This window comes from Zootoca vivipara, chromosome 4, assembly GCF_963506605.1.
Source record: "Zootoca vivipara chromosome 4, rZooViv1.1, whole genome shotgun sequence".
NCBI lineage: Eukaryota > Metazoa > Chordata > Lepidosauria > Squamata > Lacertidae > Zootoca > Zootoca vivipara.
This window is the reverse complement of record NC_083279.1, coordinates 12,083,865-12,098,335: the sequence shown is the minus strand read 5'-3', so window position 1 is coordinate 12,098,335 and position 14,471 is coordinate 12,083,865. Positions and strand designations below refer to the sequence as shown.

General features: G+C 43.3%; 1 protein-coding gene across 1 annotated transcript in view; it reads left to right on the top strand.

Annotated features, from left to right (window-relative positions):
• The window catches only part of GPC6 (glypican 6), a 710,861-nt gene that overhangs the window by 167,622 nt on the left and 528,768 nt on the right, over window positions 1-14,471 (top strand). The gene's annotated exons all lie outside the window — the stretch shown is intronic.

The following is a 14,471-nucleotide window of genomic DNA, read 5'->3' as shown; positions in this document are numbered from 1 at the left end:
TATGTGCACAGGGCCTCAGGTTTATTGATTCGGCTTACTTCCACTTTGTGCTTTGGGGCATGCACACCACATGGACTGACAAACTGTGCTTGCATTGGAAAGCAGCATATACCGCAAGAAGGCAGGCAGTGAGTCAGTTAAAAAAAAAGTTAGAATTAACCACCTGTACTTTTTGAGACATTTGTGCGATATTCAAAGAACCAGGTCCTCCCAGAGCTGATAAGTGCTTCTCAAACAATGGTTGGTTCACATCAGTCTGTCTTGGAAGACAAGGGAGGACTGTGACTTCAGTCAAACTGTTGGAAGGACAAGAAGAAGGGGAAGAAATGGACAATGTCTGGAACTTGTTGATTCTTGGTGCCAGTGGAAGGGAGGGATCTGCTGTTGTTGATTTCAAACTGCTGGAGTATTATGGGAAGGAGCTGAGCCTGAGAAAGAAGAGGGTTTAACCTTGAAGTTGCAGCTCCGCCTCAACCAGGCTGGAATACAACAGCAGTGGGAGTAAGGAGATAGTCCCAAATGCCACAGGAAAAAGGAAAACATCAGAGAGACATATAAGGTCAAGAGACTAACAACTGACTTTTGGATGTGGCGGACGCAAGATGAAAAGGCCAAAGGTATGGTTCCTCACTTGAAGCCTTTTTGGGGAATTTAAATCATACAAAAACAAGAATAGAAAGCATTAAGAGTGGAGCTGTTAATTATGTGATAATTTTGAAAAACAGAATGTAATAGAAATAAATAAGAATATGAAACACAGTAATATTAGATTCTGAAGGAAATCAGCCCTGAGTGCTCACTGGAAGGACAGATCCTGAAGCTGAGGTTCCAATACTTTGGCCACCTCATGAGAAGTGAAGACTCCCTGGAAAAGATCCTGACGTTGGGAAAGATGGAAGGCACAAGGAGAAGGGGACGACAGAGGACGAGATGGTTGGACAGTGTTCTCGAAGCTACGAACATGAGTTTGACCAAACTGCGGGAGGCAGTGGAAGACAGGAGTGCCTGGCGTGCTCGGGTCCATGGGGTCACGAAGAGTCGGACACGACTAAACGACTAAACAACAACAATATTAGATCATAAAGATCCATCAAGAACGTTGTGTGGGAAGCATCTTAACAAAATTGTATTAATTTGGAAGTGATCTGTGTAATTGGGTTTATATTGGAAAATCAATAAAAATAATTGGCAAAAAAAGATATTTGAAGATGGTTATCATATCTCCTCTCAGTCTCCTCTTCTCCAGACTAAACTTACCCAACTTCCTTCAACTGTTCCTCATAAGACTTGGTTTCCATAGCCTTTATCATCTTTCTTTCCCTCCTCTGCACACAATCCAGCTTGACTCCTGATAAACAATCTCAGCAACAAAATGACCCCCCTAATGATGATGACAATGGTAATAATAATAACAACAATAATAATAGAATAGAAAGCTAAACTAAGAAAGGTTGGACCTATTTATGGAAGGACTGTGAGCTGCTCATCGCAAGGAACCATGTCCTTTAATTATAATAATATGAGTTTTGCCTGGCATGCATAAGGAATAACTTGTGGAAGAAAAGTTAGAAGTTGGTCCCAAACTTTTGTAAAAATGTCTGACCCTGTTTTGTGAGGCCTGGTGTCATTATTTCACACATCTCTCCCCATGAATTTTAGAAAATAAAGTCTACTTCTGCAAGGTTATTTTGTTGAAAGCGAAATGCCTGAAAATTCCCCAAAGGCAAAGAAGCTGGTGCTTGAAGGTGGTGAGGAGTGATGTTACATTCCATGACCCTTTGTTTGAGTGAAAAATAGAATGAGCACACAAATCTCCTGTGGGCTATTAATTAGTGGAGACTGATTTCCATATTAATTGTTGATATACAAGGGGCACCTGCTGAGAGTAAAACACCTTCCTCCTGCTGTCACAAAAGGCCAGAAGAGATGGAGTGCGCACAGGGCCAGCTTGTGTTTTATTGCAAATGTGTTAGAATAAGTGAAATCCTGTTGGGTTTATGAAAGCTGCTGATTCTTTGCACAAAGGGCAGGAGGGAGCATTAGCTGCTGAGAATGAATTTGTAACAGAGCTTATGGGAGCAAATACAGGACCATCAAGTCACCAACTGGAGGAGCCTCTTATTCACTATTCACAACAAAACAAAACAAATAGGGGCAGCAGCTGCAGTTCCAGCTTCTGTTCCTCTTCCAGGTCTACTGCCCATGTTGAGGGACACAGGTGGCGCTGTGGTTAAACCACTGAGCCCCTTGGGCTTGCTGATCAGAAGGTCGGCAGTTTGAATCCCCGCGATGGGGCGAGCTCCCATTGCTCTGTCCCAGCTCCTGCCAACCTAGCAGTTTGAAAGCATGCCAGTGCAAGTAGATAAATAGGTACCACTGCAGTGGGAAGGTACCGGTAAATGGCGTTTCCATGTGATTTGGCTTACGTCACAGTGTCCCGTTGAGCCAGAAGCGATTTAGTCATGCTGGCCACATGACCCAGAAAGCTGTCTGTGGGCAAACACCGGCTCCCTTGGCCTGAAAGCGAGATGAATGCCACAACCCCATAGTCGCCTTTGACTGGACTTAATGGTCCAGGGGTCCTTTATTTTTATTTATTTATTTTTTTTACTGCCCATATTCAAATTCTACCTGCTGGAGCAAGCAAGGTGAGGTGACTGCCTCAGTTGGCAAGATCTGCAGTGGCAACAGAAAGGAGATTCTGAGTAGACATCAGGAAGAATTTTTTAACAGTAAAAGCTGTTTGACAATGGAACAGATTCCCACGAGAGGTGGTGGACTCTCTTTCCTTGGAGTTTTTTTTAACCAGAGGTTGTATAGCCATCTGTCACATATGATTTAGTTGAGATTGTGCACAACACATCATATGGGGACTTCTGGCAAGGAAAAATGGTGGGCGCCATGGCAGCGGGCAGCAAGCAGCTCCTGAAGCCAGCCAGAGCCAACTGAGCTACCAGGCTTGCTCTGGGCTGCTGACTCCCGCTGCTGCCGCCACTGCCCAAGGGGAACTGGGGACGTCTGGTGGTACAGATCTCCTTCCCCCTTCCCCCTTTGTTTTGACTGATTGGGGGAGGCTTGGGGGTCGCAGCTGGCTGGCCATTGCCCAGTTTTTTTTAAAAAAACTCTGCACATTTATGTTTCACAGGGTGCGAAAGAAGGCTTTGCACCTTGCCTGGCAGAAAAACCACGCGCCTTTCACCCCTCCTGGGCAACGCCTGCCCATCTGCGACTCCCGAGCCTCCCCCTATCTGTCAAAGCAAAGGAGGAAGGGGGCAGGTCATTGGGGAATGCTTCGGATATGCATGTGTACTTGGGCCCAGGGTCTTTTGCCTCTCCATCTCCACTACTGACTACCTGTTGCTACTCAGCTTAAAACAACTCTCAAATTCTATGCATCATTATACAGTATCATACTGTACATACTTGCAAAAAGTTTGCAGGTTCTGTTAAAAGTATTGCACAATGGTCCCCTTGGAACAACACAGCTAGCTTTGTTTTTTTATCATTTATTAAAGATTCCTAGTTAACCTAGGAATCTAGGTTATCCTATATTCCTATATTCTTTTGTGGTACAAAATATAATAAAGGTCATATATCTTGCTCCACTTTCTGGTTTTTGAGCCAAAAATTGATAGCCCACCCATGTGCGCATTAGACAGCCCCTCTAACCCTGTCCTTAGCAATGCTATGAGATTAGTTTGCTGTTCTTAACAATGTCATTTCACTGATTAATTTAGTTTGCATTGAAGCAGAAATCTTTAGGTAGGAAACCCATTCAATGATGTAGATAAGAGTTCAGGTCTGTCATGAAAATCTATGCAAGGTAATCTCCTTTTGTTTTTCAGGCAGTTTATTCATTTATAGAAATTGGTTAAAGATTAGATTCAACCAATACATTATATTACAGATTACATCATACATTCAGTTTGTGAAATCTTTGAGGTTATCTAACTCCACATTTATTTTTATGAGGGGAAGATTTCTTGATACTAAACTATCAGCATCATGTGGACTTTTAACTATTTCAGCACAGATTCTTGTGACTTCATTGTATTTTTTACTTTTTAAGAGATTTGCTCAGAAACATAGCAACTATCATTTTCAGGTTTTATTCAGAAGCTGTGCCATAAAAACACTTTGTTAGAATTGGTTGAATGACAATCCCAGGACTTGGATGTAGGGGAAATAGTGACCTGTTAAATGCCAACCTCTAGATGTTTCAGAATAGACTGGGGAGTCCAATTCATATGAACCAGCCCAGCTCAGAAGAATTGGCATTAGTAAGAGTAATTGTGGCTCACTCTTCCGGTGACTAATGGATATTCCGTTTTTTTGCGACCCAAACTGTCTTTGACTTTAATTGGGGTTTTTACATTTTGCTCCTCCAAACTCAGATGTAATTGCATTCTGTTGACCTTTTCACTCTGCAGACTTGTTCTTGTTTCCTTGGAATAAATGGGAGTTGGTGCCATTAACCTGGGTGAGAACAGGTTGGAGTCCTATGAATTGGCAAAGGGCACGCTTTAAATGAAAATTGGATCTCTTCATTCCATAATAACATACTTAAAAAGGAGGTGGATTTTTCTCTTGTATCTTTTGGAGGAGCAGGGAATCATTTTAACAACAAGGAATGCAATTTCTTCTTATTAAACAAACAAGTCAACCTACATGACAAGTGATCTCCCCCCACCCGGTTAATTGCTACTAATTAATTTGTGTATGTTCATATGTTTCATAGAAGGATCATAATATACAGTTTTAAGATGATTTTGGGGTGATTAACAAAAAATGATATAATCTTTCCATCTGAATTTTGGGGAGGAGAGAAAAGTCCTGGCTGTGGATGGAGGAGAAATTATTTCATTTCATATTTTAAATGTGAACCTACCTAATTCTCACTTCTCAAATCAATGTGAAAACTATATATAATTTCCCCAACCTTCCTGGTTATCTCCCGCTTGAACTACTGCAATGTACTCTACATGGGGCTACCTTTGAAGGTGACCTGGAATCTACAACTAATCCAGAATGCGGCAGCTAGACTGGTGACCGGGAGTGGTCACCGAGACCATATAACGCCGGTCCTGAAATACCTACATTGGCTCCCAGTATGTTTCTGAGCACAATTCTAAGTGTTAGTGCTGACCTTTAAAGCCCTAAATTGGGGGTCAGCAAACTTTTTCAGCAGGGGGCCGGTCCACTGTCCCTCAGACCTTGTGGGGGACCGGACTATATTGGGGGGGGTGAATGAATTCCTATGCCCCACAAATAAGACAGAGATACTTTTTAAATAAAAGCACACCTTCTACTCATGTAAAAACACACTGATTCCCGGACGGTCCGCAGGCCAGATTTAGAAGGCAATTGGGCCAGATCCGGCTCCCAGGCAGGGACGGCCCCAAGGTAAGGCTGGGTGGCGCAATGCGCCAGGCCGCCAGGGGGTGCCGTGCTGCTGCGCCCATGGCAGCCGCGCTGCACCCGCCACACTGAGAAATGGGGGGGGCGCCGGAGGGATCGTCGCACCACGGTGCCAGGGCGCCTGATATGCTAAAGACGGCCCTGCTCCCAGGCCTTAGTTGGTCTATCCATGCCCTAAATGGCCTCAGCCCAGTATACCTGAAGGAGCGTCTCCACCCCCATTGTTCAGCCCAGACACTGAGGTCCAGCTCGGAGGGCCTTCTGGTGGCTCCCTCACTGCGAGAAGTGAGGTGACAGGGAACCAGGCAGACGGCCTTACTGGTAGTGGCACCCATCCTGTGGAACTCCCTCTCATCAGATATCAAGGAGATAAACATTTTCTGACTTTTAGAACACATATGAAGGCAACCCTGTTTAGGGAAGTTTTTAATGTTTGATTTTTTTTTATCCTGGTTTTAATATTCTGTTGGGAGCTGCCCAGAGTGGCTGGTGGGTGTCAGAGGGTCATCATGGCTACTCTACAGTAACTCCGTTTGAGTCCAGTTTGTCTTTAAAGACTTAAATTGTGCATAGTATTTACAGTGCAGAGATAGCTTAAAGCATGACCTCTCATTCCGAACCAGAATCCGGCAATGGCGTACGTCTGTTCCTACGCCAGCAAAGTAGTAGGGGCACCCCAAAACGCCTCCCCCTTGACCTGCGTCACGGTGCTCTCCTTAACGCTTGTGCTGGAAGGAGCGATGCCCTCTCAGCCTCCTCCTGGTCAAACCAGTGTAATGGGTCTCCAGCATCCTGGAGCCCTTGCCTACATCTCTCCTCCCCTGAGCTTTCCCATCATTCCACACGCTGGCTGCTCTCTCCCTCCGAGTCTCTCCCTTCCCCCCTGGCTGCTTCAGACCCACTGCTGCTCCCCGTGTTTGGTGAGGTGGACGTTAGGATGATGGGGCCTGGCTCCCTATAGGGAGTCACCCTTACAGTGGTGTATAAATTATTATTATTATTATTATTATTATTATTATTATTATTATTACTTGGTGGAGTCAAAAGAAGGGGACTTGTTCAAGAGTATGAGGGCAGTCAGTGAGTTTGACTACTAAACATGAAACTGGATCTCTAATCTTGGATAGTCTTTTGCTGTCTCCTGATGCCAGAGCTGTTTGGTTAATCCTGTTCTCTTTGGCCCAAATTGCTTCATTAGGTGATATGATTCTATGGTGGAAAGCAGACACTACTCCCAGAACCCACAAAGGGATTTTTCCCTCTCTCCTTTTTGCTTTATTATAAACCATGAAATAGTGTATGGCACCTAAATGCTTGTTTAAAACCATTAGTATATAACTTTTTTTCTTGTGAGTCAGATGTTAGCATTGCTTTCCACTTCACTGACTAGAATACAACTGTAACCCCATTTTGCTTATCTTTGTTAGCAAGACCCCTGTCTTCCCATTCTTTATGAGCAGTTCTTAACTCAGGGATCAGCCAGGTCAGGTCTCGAAAGAAGGGATTATGTAGTAGAGGTATTAGTGAACTAGTAGGCTCAGCACTTCTTATTTAACTCCAAGAGAATGAGACCTGTCTTGGGAGCTAATGCTTCGTCACAGCCTTTGGGCAAGGAGCCAAAAGCAAATTGTATTTCAGAGGAGAAAGGAGGACCTAGTATAGGACTGGCTGGATAATCCTGGAGAGCTAGCATGGAATGTGTGGCCAATATAAAACAGCTAACATCAGGCTCCCCCCCCCCCAATTCAGCACGACCAAGTCTTCAAATTACTGTTGGTTAGCAAGAAAATCAGAGTTGTGGAATCAGAGTTCTACTAAAGCTGAATGTTTGGAATGAATGTTTGGACTGAATGCTTCTTTACTGTAACATACCAGAGAACTTAAAGTAAGAGGTAAGGCTTGCAAGTTAGGGGTCATCTGTGTTCTAGACTTGTAAAGTTAATGACCCCTGGATGGTGAAGTCCAGTCAAAGGCGACTGTGGGGTTGCGGCACTCATCTCACTTTCAGGCCGAGTATTCAGTATTTATCTACTTGGTCTGATGTGCTTTCAGACTGCTAGGTTGGCAGGAGCTGGGACAGAGCAACGGGAGCTCACTCCGTCGCAGGGATTCGAACTGCCAACCTTCCGATCGGCAAGCCTGGTAGGCCCAGCCTCAGCTGCGTGTAATCAAGTATTGAATAATAAAATGATGGGAAATCAGGTGGCATGCAGGCATATGTTATGTAAGGATTAGTTGGAGAGATCCAGGTTCAAATTCCCCTTGGCCACAAACTCACTGGCCCTCTCACTGCCTCTAAGGCAGGCTTCCTCAACCTCGGCCCTCCAGATGTTTGGAGACTACAATTCCCATCATCCCTGACCACTGGTCCTGCTAGCTAGGGATCATGGGAGTTGTAGGCCAAAAACATATGGAGGGCCGAGGTTGAGGAAGCCTGTTCTAAGGGCTTATCCATACTTCTGCTTAATCTGTACTAGTGGTTTTCCCCTTGCTCTGCTTCTTTTCTAGGGAAAACCTGTTCTTTAGTGCTAAATTGGAACAAATGTCCAGCTGGAGAAAACCCGAATCACCACTTGTACCAACTGAGTGCTAAAGAGTGGCTTTCCCCAAGGGGAGGGGGAAGCAGTGGGACCAGAGGTAGTGTAGATAAGAGGAGGAGAAGATTAGTACATTTCTGAGCACAATTCAAAGTGTTGGTGCTGACATTTAAAGCCCTAAACAGACTCAGCCCAGTATACCTGAAGAAGCATAACCACCCCCATCATTCAGCCCAGACACTGAGGTCCAGCTCTGAGGGCCTTCTAGCAGTTCCCTCATTGTGAGAAGTGAAGTTACAGGGAACCATGCAGAGGGCCTTCTTGGTAGTGGCACCCACCCTGTGGAATGCCCTCCCACCAGATGTCAAGGAAATGAATAACTATCTGACATCTGAAGGCAGCCCTGTATCAGGAGGTTTTTAATGTTTGACGTCTTCCTGTGTTTTTATTTTTTTGGAAGCCACCCAGAGTAGCTGTGGTAACCCAGTCTGATGTGCGGTGTATTATTATTATTATTATTATTATTATTATTATTATTATTATTATTATTATTATTTACTATTATTACTACTACTACTACTATTAGATCTCAGCCTAACCTACATCACAGGGCTGTTGTGAGGAATAAATAGAGGCAGGGGCAGTGAACTGTGTACACTGCCTTGAAAGGTGGGATATAAATGAAATAAATAAAGAAGCTACATTATTATAAGGACTTGTGCCATTTCCCCCCCCCCCATATATATAAAAACCACTAATTTGTCTGACCTATTATATTGGATGACTTCTCATCAGGGAAGAGAGGATTCTGAAATTCCACCACACGTCCCTGTCCGTCCCCCAATATGGTGTGTGTAATTGGAATATTCCATACATTTTAGGCCTTCTTGTTGCTAGACAAATATTGACAAATTGCAGAGAATTCATACAATAGGAGCACTCGTGGAGCTTGAGAAAACTGACTTATGAGAGCAGATTAAAAGAGCTAAATATTTATCATGCTGCTAAGCAATAACTAATGGGAACATAAATCTAAGGTTGTTGAAGGGTATAAATGCCAAAGAGGGGGGAAGGAATAATTTAAACATACAAGTGGTGTAATTGAGATCAGTGGAATGAAATTAAAGAAAGAAACACTGACATTGAACAACAGAGACATAAATACATTGGAGAATAGCTCCAAATTCTGGTGTGTCTTTAGGGTCATTGAAAAGCATTCAGCACAAACTGCTAGGGTTTTGGAATAATGAACACCACCCTTTTAACATCAGCTTTGTGGTTATACAGTAGGGAAGGTTTTTTTTTTATTGATGTCAGGGTAATTTTTTATATCTGAGTTGGACTGTGCCATTTCATTGCATATGTAGGGAACGTCCCTGAAGTCCCTTTGGTGATGGAACATTTAATTTAATTTCACTTTTAATTGATGTACTGGCTTTCTGTGTCACTACACACAAGGCGGTTTAGCAAGCTGAAGAAGCAACAAAACAAGGAGCAGGGATCACACATGTAATAACAAACTGAACCAATACAACAGCAACAAAAATCACGGCAACTTTAAAATAAACATATTATATAAAAATAAAACAATTTTTCAATAATCCATTGGAATATAACGGTAAACAGTAAAATTAAATATCACCCAATAATAATTAAACAGTTTGCACTTATCGGCTGCAATAAAGAATTACTAAGCTGTACTCAGTAAATATAACAACATAGGTACCCTTGTTGTGTGAAGATGCAAGGGCTTTTTTTAAGGAAAACCTGAAAGTGGTTAATTTATTTTCTTGACGCTACTTTAAACAGCCACAGCTTCCCCAAAGAATTATGGGAGCTGTAGTTTGTTAAGGACACCAAGGGTTGTTAGGGGACCCCTATTCCCCTGCCAGAGCTACAATTCCCAGGTGTCCCAGTGAAGATGGAATAGTTGTTAAACCACACTGGGAAGCGTACAGTAGCACCATTAACAAACCACACTTCCCATGATTATTTGGAAAAAGGTGTGTAAAGTGGTGTCCTGGTGCTTTATATATCCTCTTTCCACTTCTTTCCTACCAAGGGGCAATATCTGTATTTTGAAGATTTAAATTTCCTCTTGCTTCTACCTCAAACTTACCGGTAACTCAAAATCTGCTGTTTATGATAACTGTTTTATTAGATGAACTAATAGTCTGAGTCAATAGAAGGTGATTTCCTGTGAACCCAGAAAGTGAAAAACTGCTGTATGTTCTTAAAGTATTTCACACATTATATTCAGATGTCGGTCATTAGTAATGGTCGTTAATATAATGAAATCTCAAGCAAAAACATGTTGAAGCTGAACTCTCTTCCAGTATTTGCATATTGGATGAGAGATTAATAGATAAATGTAAATATACGGTGTTTACCAGGTAAACTGTGGGTGAGAGCCAGGTTCCTCTTCCAAACTCAGAGGAATGCGAAAGATGCAATTGCCCCATCATTTTCTGATTATCTCCATCTGTCTCTCCCCATAGTGTTGGGAGAGGCATCCATCCCCTGGCGCACAGGAAACAGGAAGCCCCTACTTTATACTGTTAATCATTTTTAAATAGTACAACTTGGAGCGTTGGTTACAATGGTACCTTGGTTTCCGAACATCTCCGTTGACAGACATTTCGGTTTTTGAATGCCGTAAACCTGGAAGTAAATGCTTCAGTTTTCAAACGCACCTTGGCAGTCAAACCGAAAATGTGGCTTCCGTATTGAGTTTTCTGTTTTGAGGCTTCTGTACTGAGTTTTCAGTTTTTGAATGTTTCAGATCTCGAACGGTCTTCCGAGGTACCACTGTATATGTAATAGATATCTTTGTCATCTGAGGTATGGAAATAATGACACTCACCTAATTTATAGAGTTAACAGTTCCCTGTTATGCGAATGCAGGATGTTGAGCTTTTGATCTGTCCTTTACATGTATGCTCAAAAGTAGAATCATAGAATCATAGAGTTGGAAGAGACCACAAGGGCCATCCATTCCAACCTCCTGCCAAGCAGGAAACACAATCAAAGCATTCCTGACAGATGGCTGTCAAGCCCCTGCTTAAAGACCTCCAAAGAAGGAGACTCCACCACACTCCTTGGTAGCAAATTCCACAGCCGAACAACTCTTACTGTCAGGAAGTTCTTTCTAATGTTTAGGTGGAATCTTCTTTCTTGTAGTTTGAATCCATTGCTCCATGCCCGCTTCTCTGGAGCAGCAGAAAACAACCTTTCTCCCTCCTCTATATGACATCCTTTTATATATTTGAACGTGGCTATCATATCACCCTTTAACCTTCTCTTCTCCAGGCTAAACATACCCAGCTTCCTCATAAGGCATTGTTTCCAGACCTCTGACCATTTTGGCTGCCCTCCTCTGGACACGTTCCAGCTTTTCCAATATCCCTCTTGAACTGTGGTGCCTAGAACTGGACACAGTACTCTAGGAGAGGTTTGACCAGAGCAGAATACAGTGGTACTGTTATTTCCCTTGAAGAGGGAAGAGCCCTACAAAAAGTAGGGATTATACAAACATGTCTCAACCCATTCTGACATACATTTGTACTTTCACCAGGTATTTCTCATTTCTCTGCAACTGGTTTATTTTGCACAAGCCTTCATTTTCATCACCTGTTGATGTGGATATATAAAAATATGTTCTACCTCTGCTGCCCATCATAGACATGCATAACTCAGCCATCAACAGATACTTACAAAACAATTACCTCCCCCTTGTGTTCCCTTTCAAATTAATGAATTTCCAGAAGGGTAGGCCTGTTAGTCTTTTGCAACCAAACCAAGAGCAAGTCTTGTGACACCTTAAAGGCAAAGCTAATGAAGTGGCTAATGGCCCATCACAAAGCCACCTATGGCTGCAATCCTAATACAGTAATCTCTACTCAGCAGTCCCAAATGAATTCAACTGAGTTGACTTCCGGGGTTAGGATTGTAGCTTTGCTATCTTGATTTTACAGTTCATCATGAACTTAATCCTGCCTCATTTCCCTCACCCAGCATTCAGGCGAGGACAGTTTAGCACCCTGTTGATATTTTGCTCTCTGTATCCTGGATGGTGTGGATTCCTGCAGCATATTAAAAGATTCTGCAAGCATTCTACTGCTGCATACATAAGTCCTTTTTGTAACGCTAGGGTTGCCATATTTCAAAAAGTTAAAATCCTGACACCCGCAAAGCTGTTGAGCTTTTTATTTTATAAGAAGACTCATGTGTACCAGCACATAGATTTTCTCTGCATTAAATGTACCTTGCATTTTACAGGCAAGGAAAGAGTCTATCTTTCTAGATCAGGCATCCCCAAACTGCGGCCCTCCAGATGTTTTGGCCTACAACTCCCATGATCCCTAGCTAACAGGACCAGTGGTCGGGGAAGATGGGAATTGTAGTCCAAAACATCTGGAGGGCTGAAGCTTGGGGTGCCTGTTCTAGATCTAAAAGTATAGGCTCTGTGCAACACAGGAGCTATCTATGGTGGAAGAAAAGAGAGTTCATTGCCACAATCCAGTTCCCCATCCACCCATTGATTTGTATCCTGTTTGCAGCTGAGCAGGGACGCAGGTGGCGCTGTGGGTTAAACCACAGAGCCTAGGGCTTGCTGATCAGAAGGTCGGCGGTTCGAATCCCTGCGACGGGGTGAGCTCCCGTTGCTCGGTCCCAGCTCCTGCCAACCTAGCAGTTCGAAAGCACATCATAGTGCAAGTAGATAAATAGGAACCGCTACAGCGGGAAGGTAAACGGCGTTTCCGTGTGCTGCTCTGGTTCGCCAGAAGCGGCTTTGTCATGCTGGCCACATGACCTGGAAGCTGTACGCCGGCTCCCTCGGCCAATAATGTGAGATGAGTGCGCAACCCCAGAGTCGGTCACGACTGGACCTAATGGTCAGGGGTCCCTTGCAGCTGAGCAGACAGGTTCTTCTCTGAATGTGGCACATTACAAAGTGGTGTGCATTCCTAGAATGCAGTACAAGCCTGCGTAAAATGAGCCCCACCAAAATAAACACAGCCAACCTGCCACCTACATGGGCTCCCCAAGGATTTCACAGGCCTATTTTTGGTTGCCCTGTTTAAAAGGGTTTTGTCAACCATCGTGGCAGAGTACACAACAGGTGGTGGGTGACTCTCTGGGTAGGCCTTGAGTAGAGCATCCACATTATTTTAATCCGGCACTGACCCTTTTAGCATGATGCATGAACAGGACTGACAAGATTAGCTTCCGAGTGCTGGGAAAACCACTAAGCATTCAGCTACAGGGGCTCACGCTAAAATGTTTTGACAGTGTGCAGGATCATATTAACCCAAGGCTGAATATTTTGTGTGTGCAGCCATTAACTGTTCCTGATTGTTTTGGGAAACAGTGACTGAGATGACAGGGAAAGGAAAGGAAAGGAGAGAGGGGTGCAGACCGAGGCCTGAAATTAATTGCATTGCTCCAGCTCTTCAGAGCATTACTGACTTCCTGTGTGCTGCAGGTACACATTAATTAGGCGGCTTAAGCTGCTGGCAACCCATGTCTGTGGTTTTGGTGGGATTTGAAGGTGATTTACGTCAGTGTTACTTTCTGAAAGTTATTTGCACTAAATGGATAAATTGGGAGGAACTAAGGCTTATGTCTCTGTTTTGTGACGATGTGCTTAGCACGTCAAACAGCAGAAGATCTGCCTACTAAATTTCTCGTTATTTATTTAAAAAGGAGATCATCTGCAGTTCTTATTGCCGGACCGTGAGTGTTTTGCAATGAAACACTCAGCGGATAGAAAACCCAAGCAGTACCTTGAATTCCAATATATTATCTGTCGCCTGACAGTCGTCTTAGCATTAGGTCTGATAAGGAAGAGTGTTGCTCCTCCACGTACAAAATCTGAATAGGAATCTATGCACCGAAGTATTATTTTATAGTAAGAGCCCCCAAAAGCCAACACTTCTCTCTTTATATACAGTGGTACCTCGACTTACAAATGACTTGACAACCGAATTTTTCGACTTACGAATGGGGCAAATGGCCACACGCTTACGAATTTCTCGGCATCTGAACGCGGCGGTTTTAGATAGGGTTTTTTTGACTTGCGAATTTTTTGATGGGGTTGCTTCGACTTACGAATTTTTCCATTTCCATGGGAAATCACGTTTCCAAAGGCGCTTTTCGACTAACAATTTTTTCGACCTACAAAGGTGCCTTCGGAACGGATTAAATTCGTAAGTCGAGGCACCACTATATATACATAAAAGAATACTTTGTTGCATAGCATAGAACGTCCCTCTTGTCTTCAACATATGCACTTGAGAAGGCAAGATAAAAGTGACTCCGCCTGTTAAGCCTTTGTGTAAAGGCTTGTAAGGGATATAGCAGTTGCACTTCCTGTGTTCACATTTACAATTAACATTTGAAAGATGGGTCCATATTTGTCGACTTCTTCTTTTAACTATGACAACTCTCATCATGAAAAAAGAGGACATGTCCTGGAAAAAGAGGGCATATGGCAACCCCACTTCAACAAAAGCC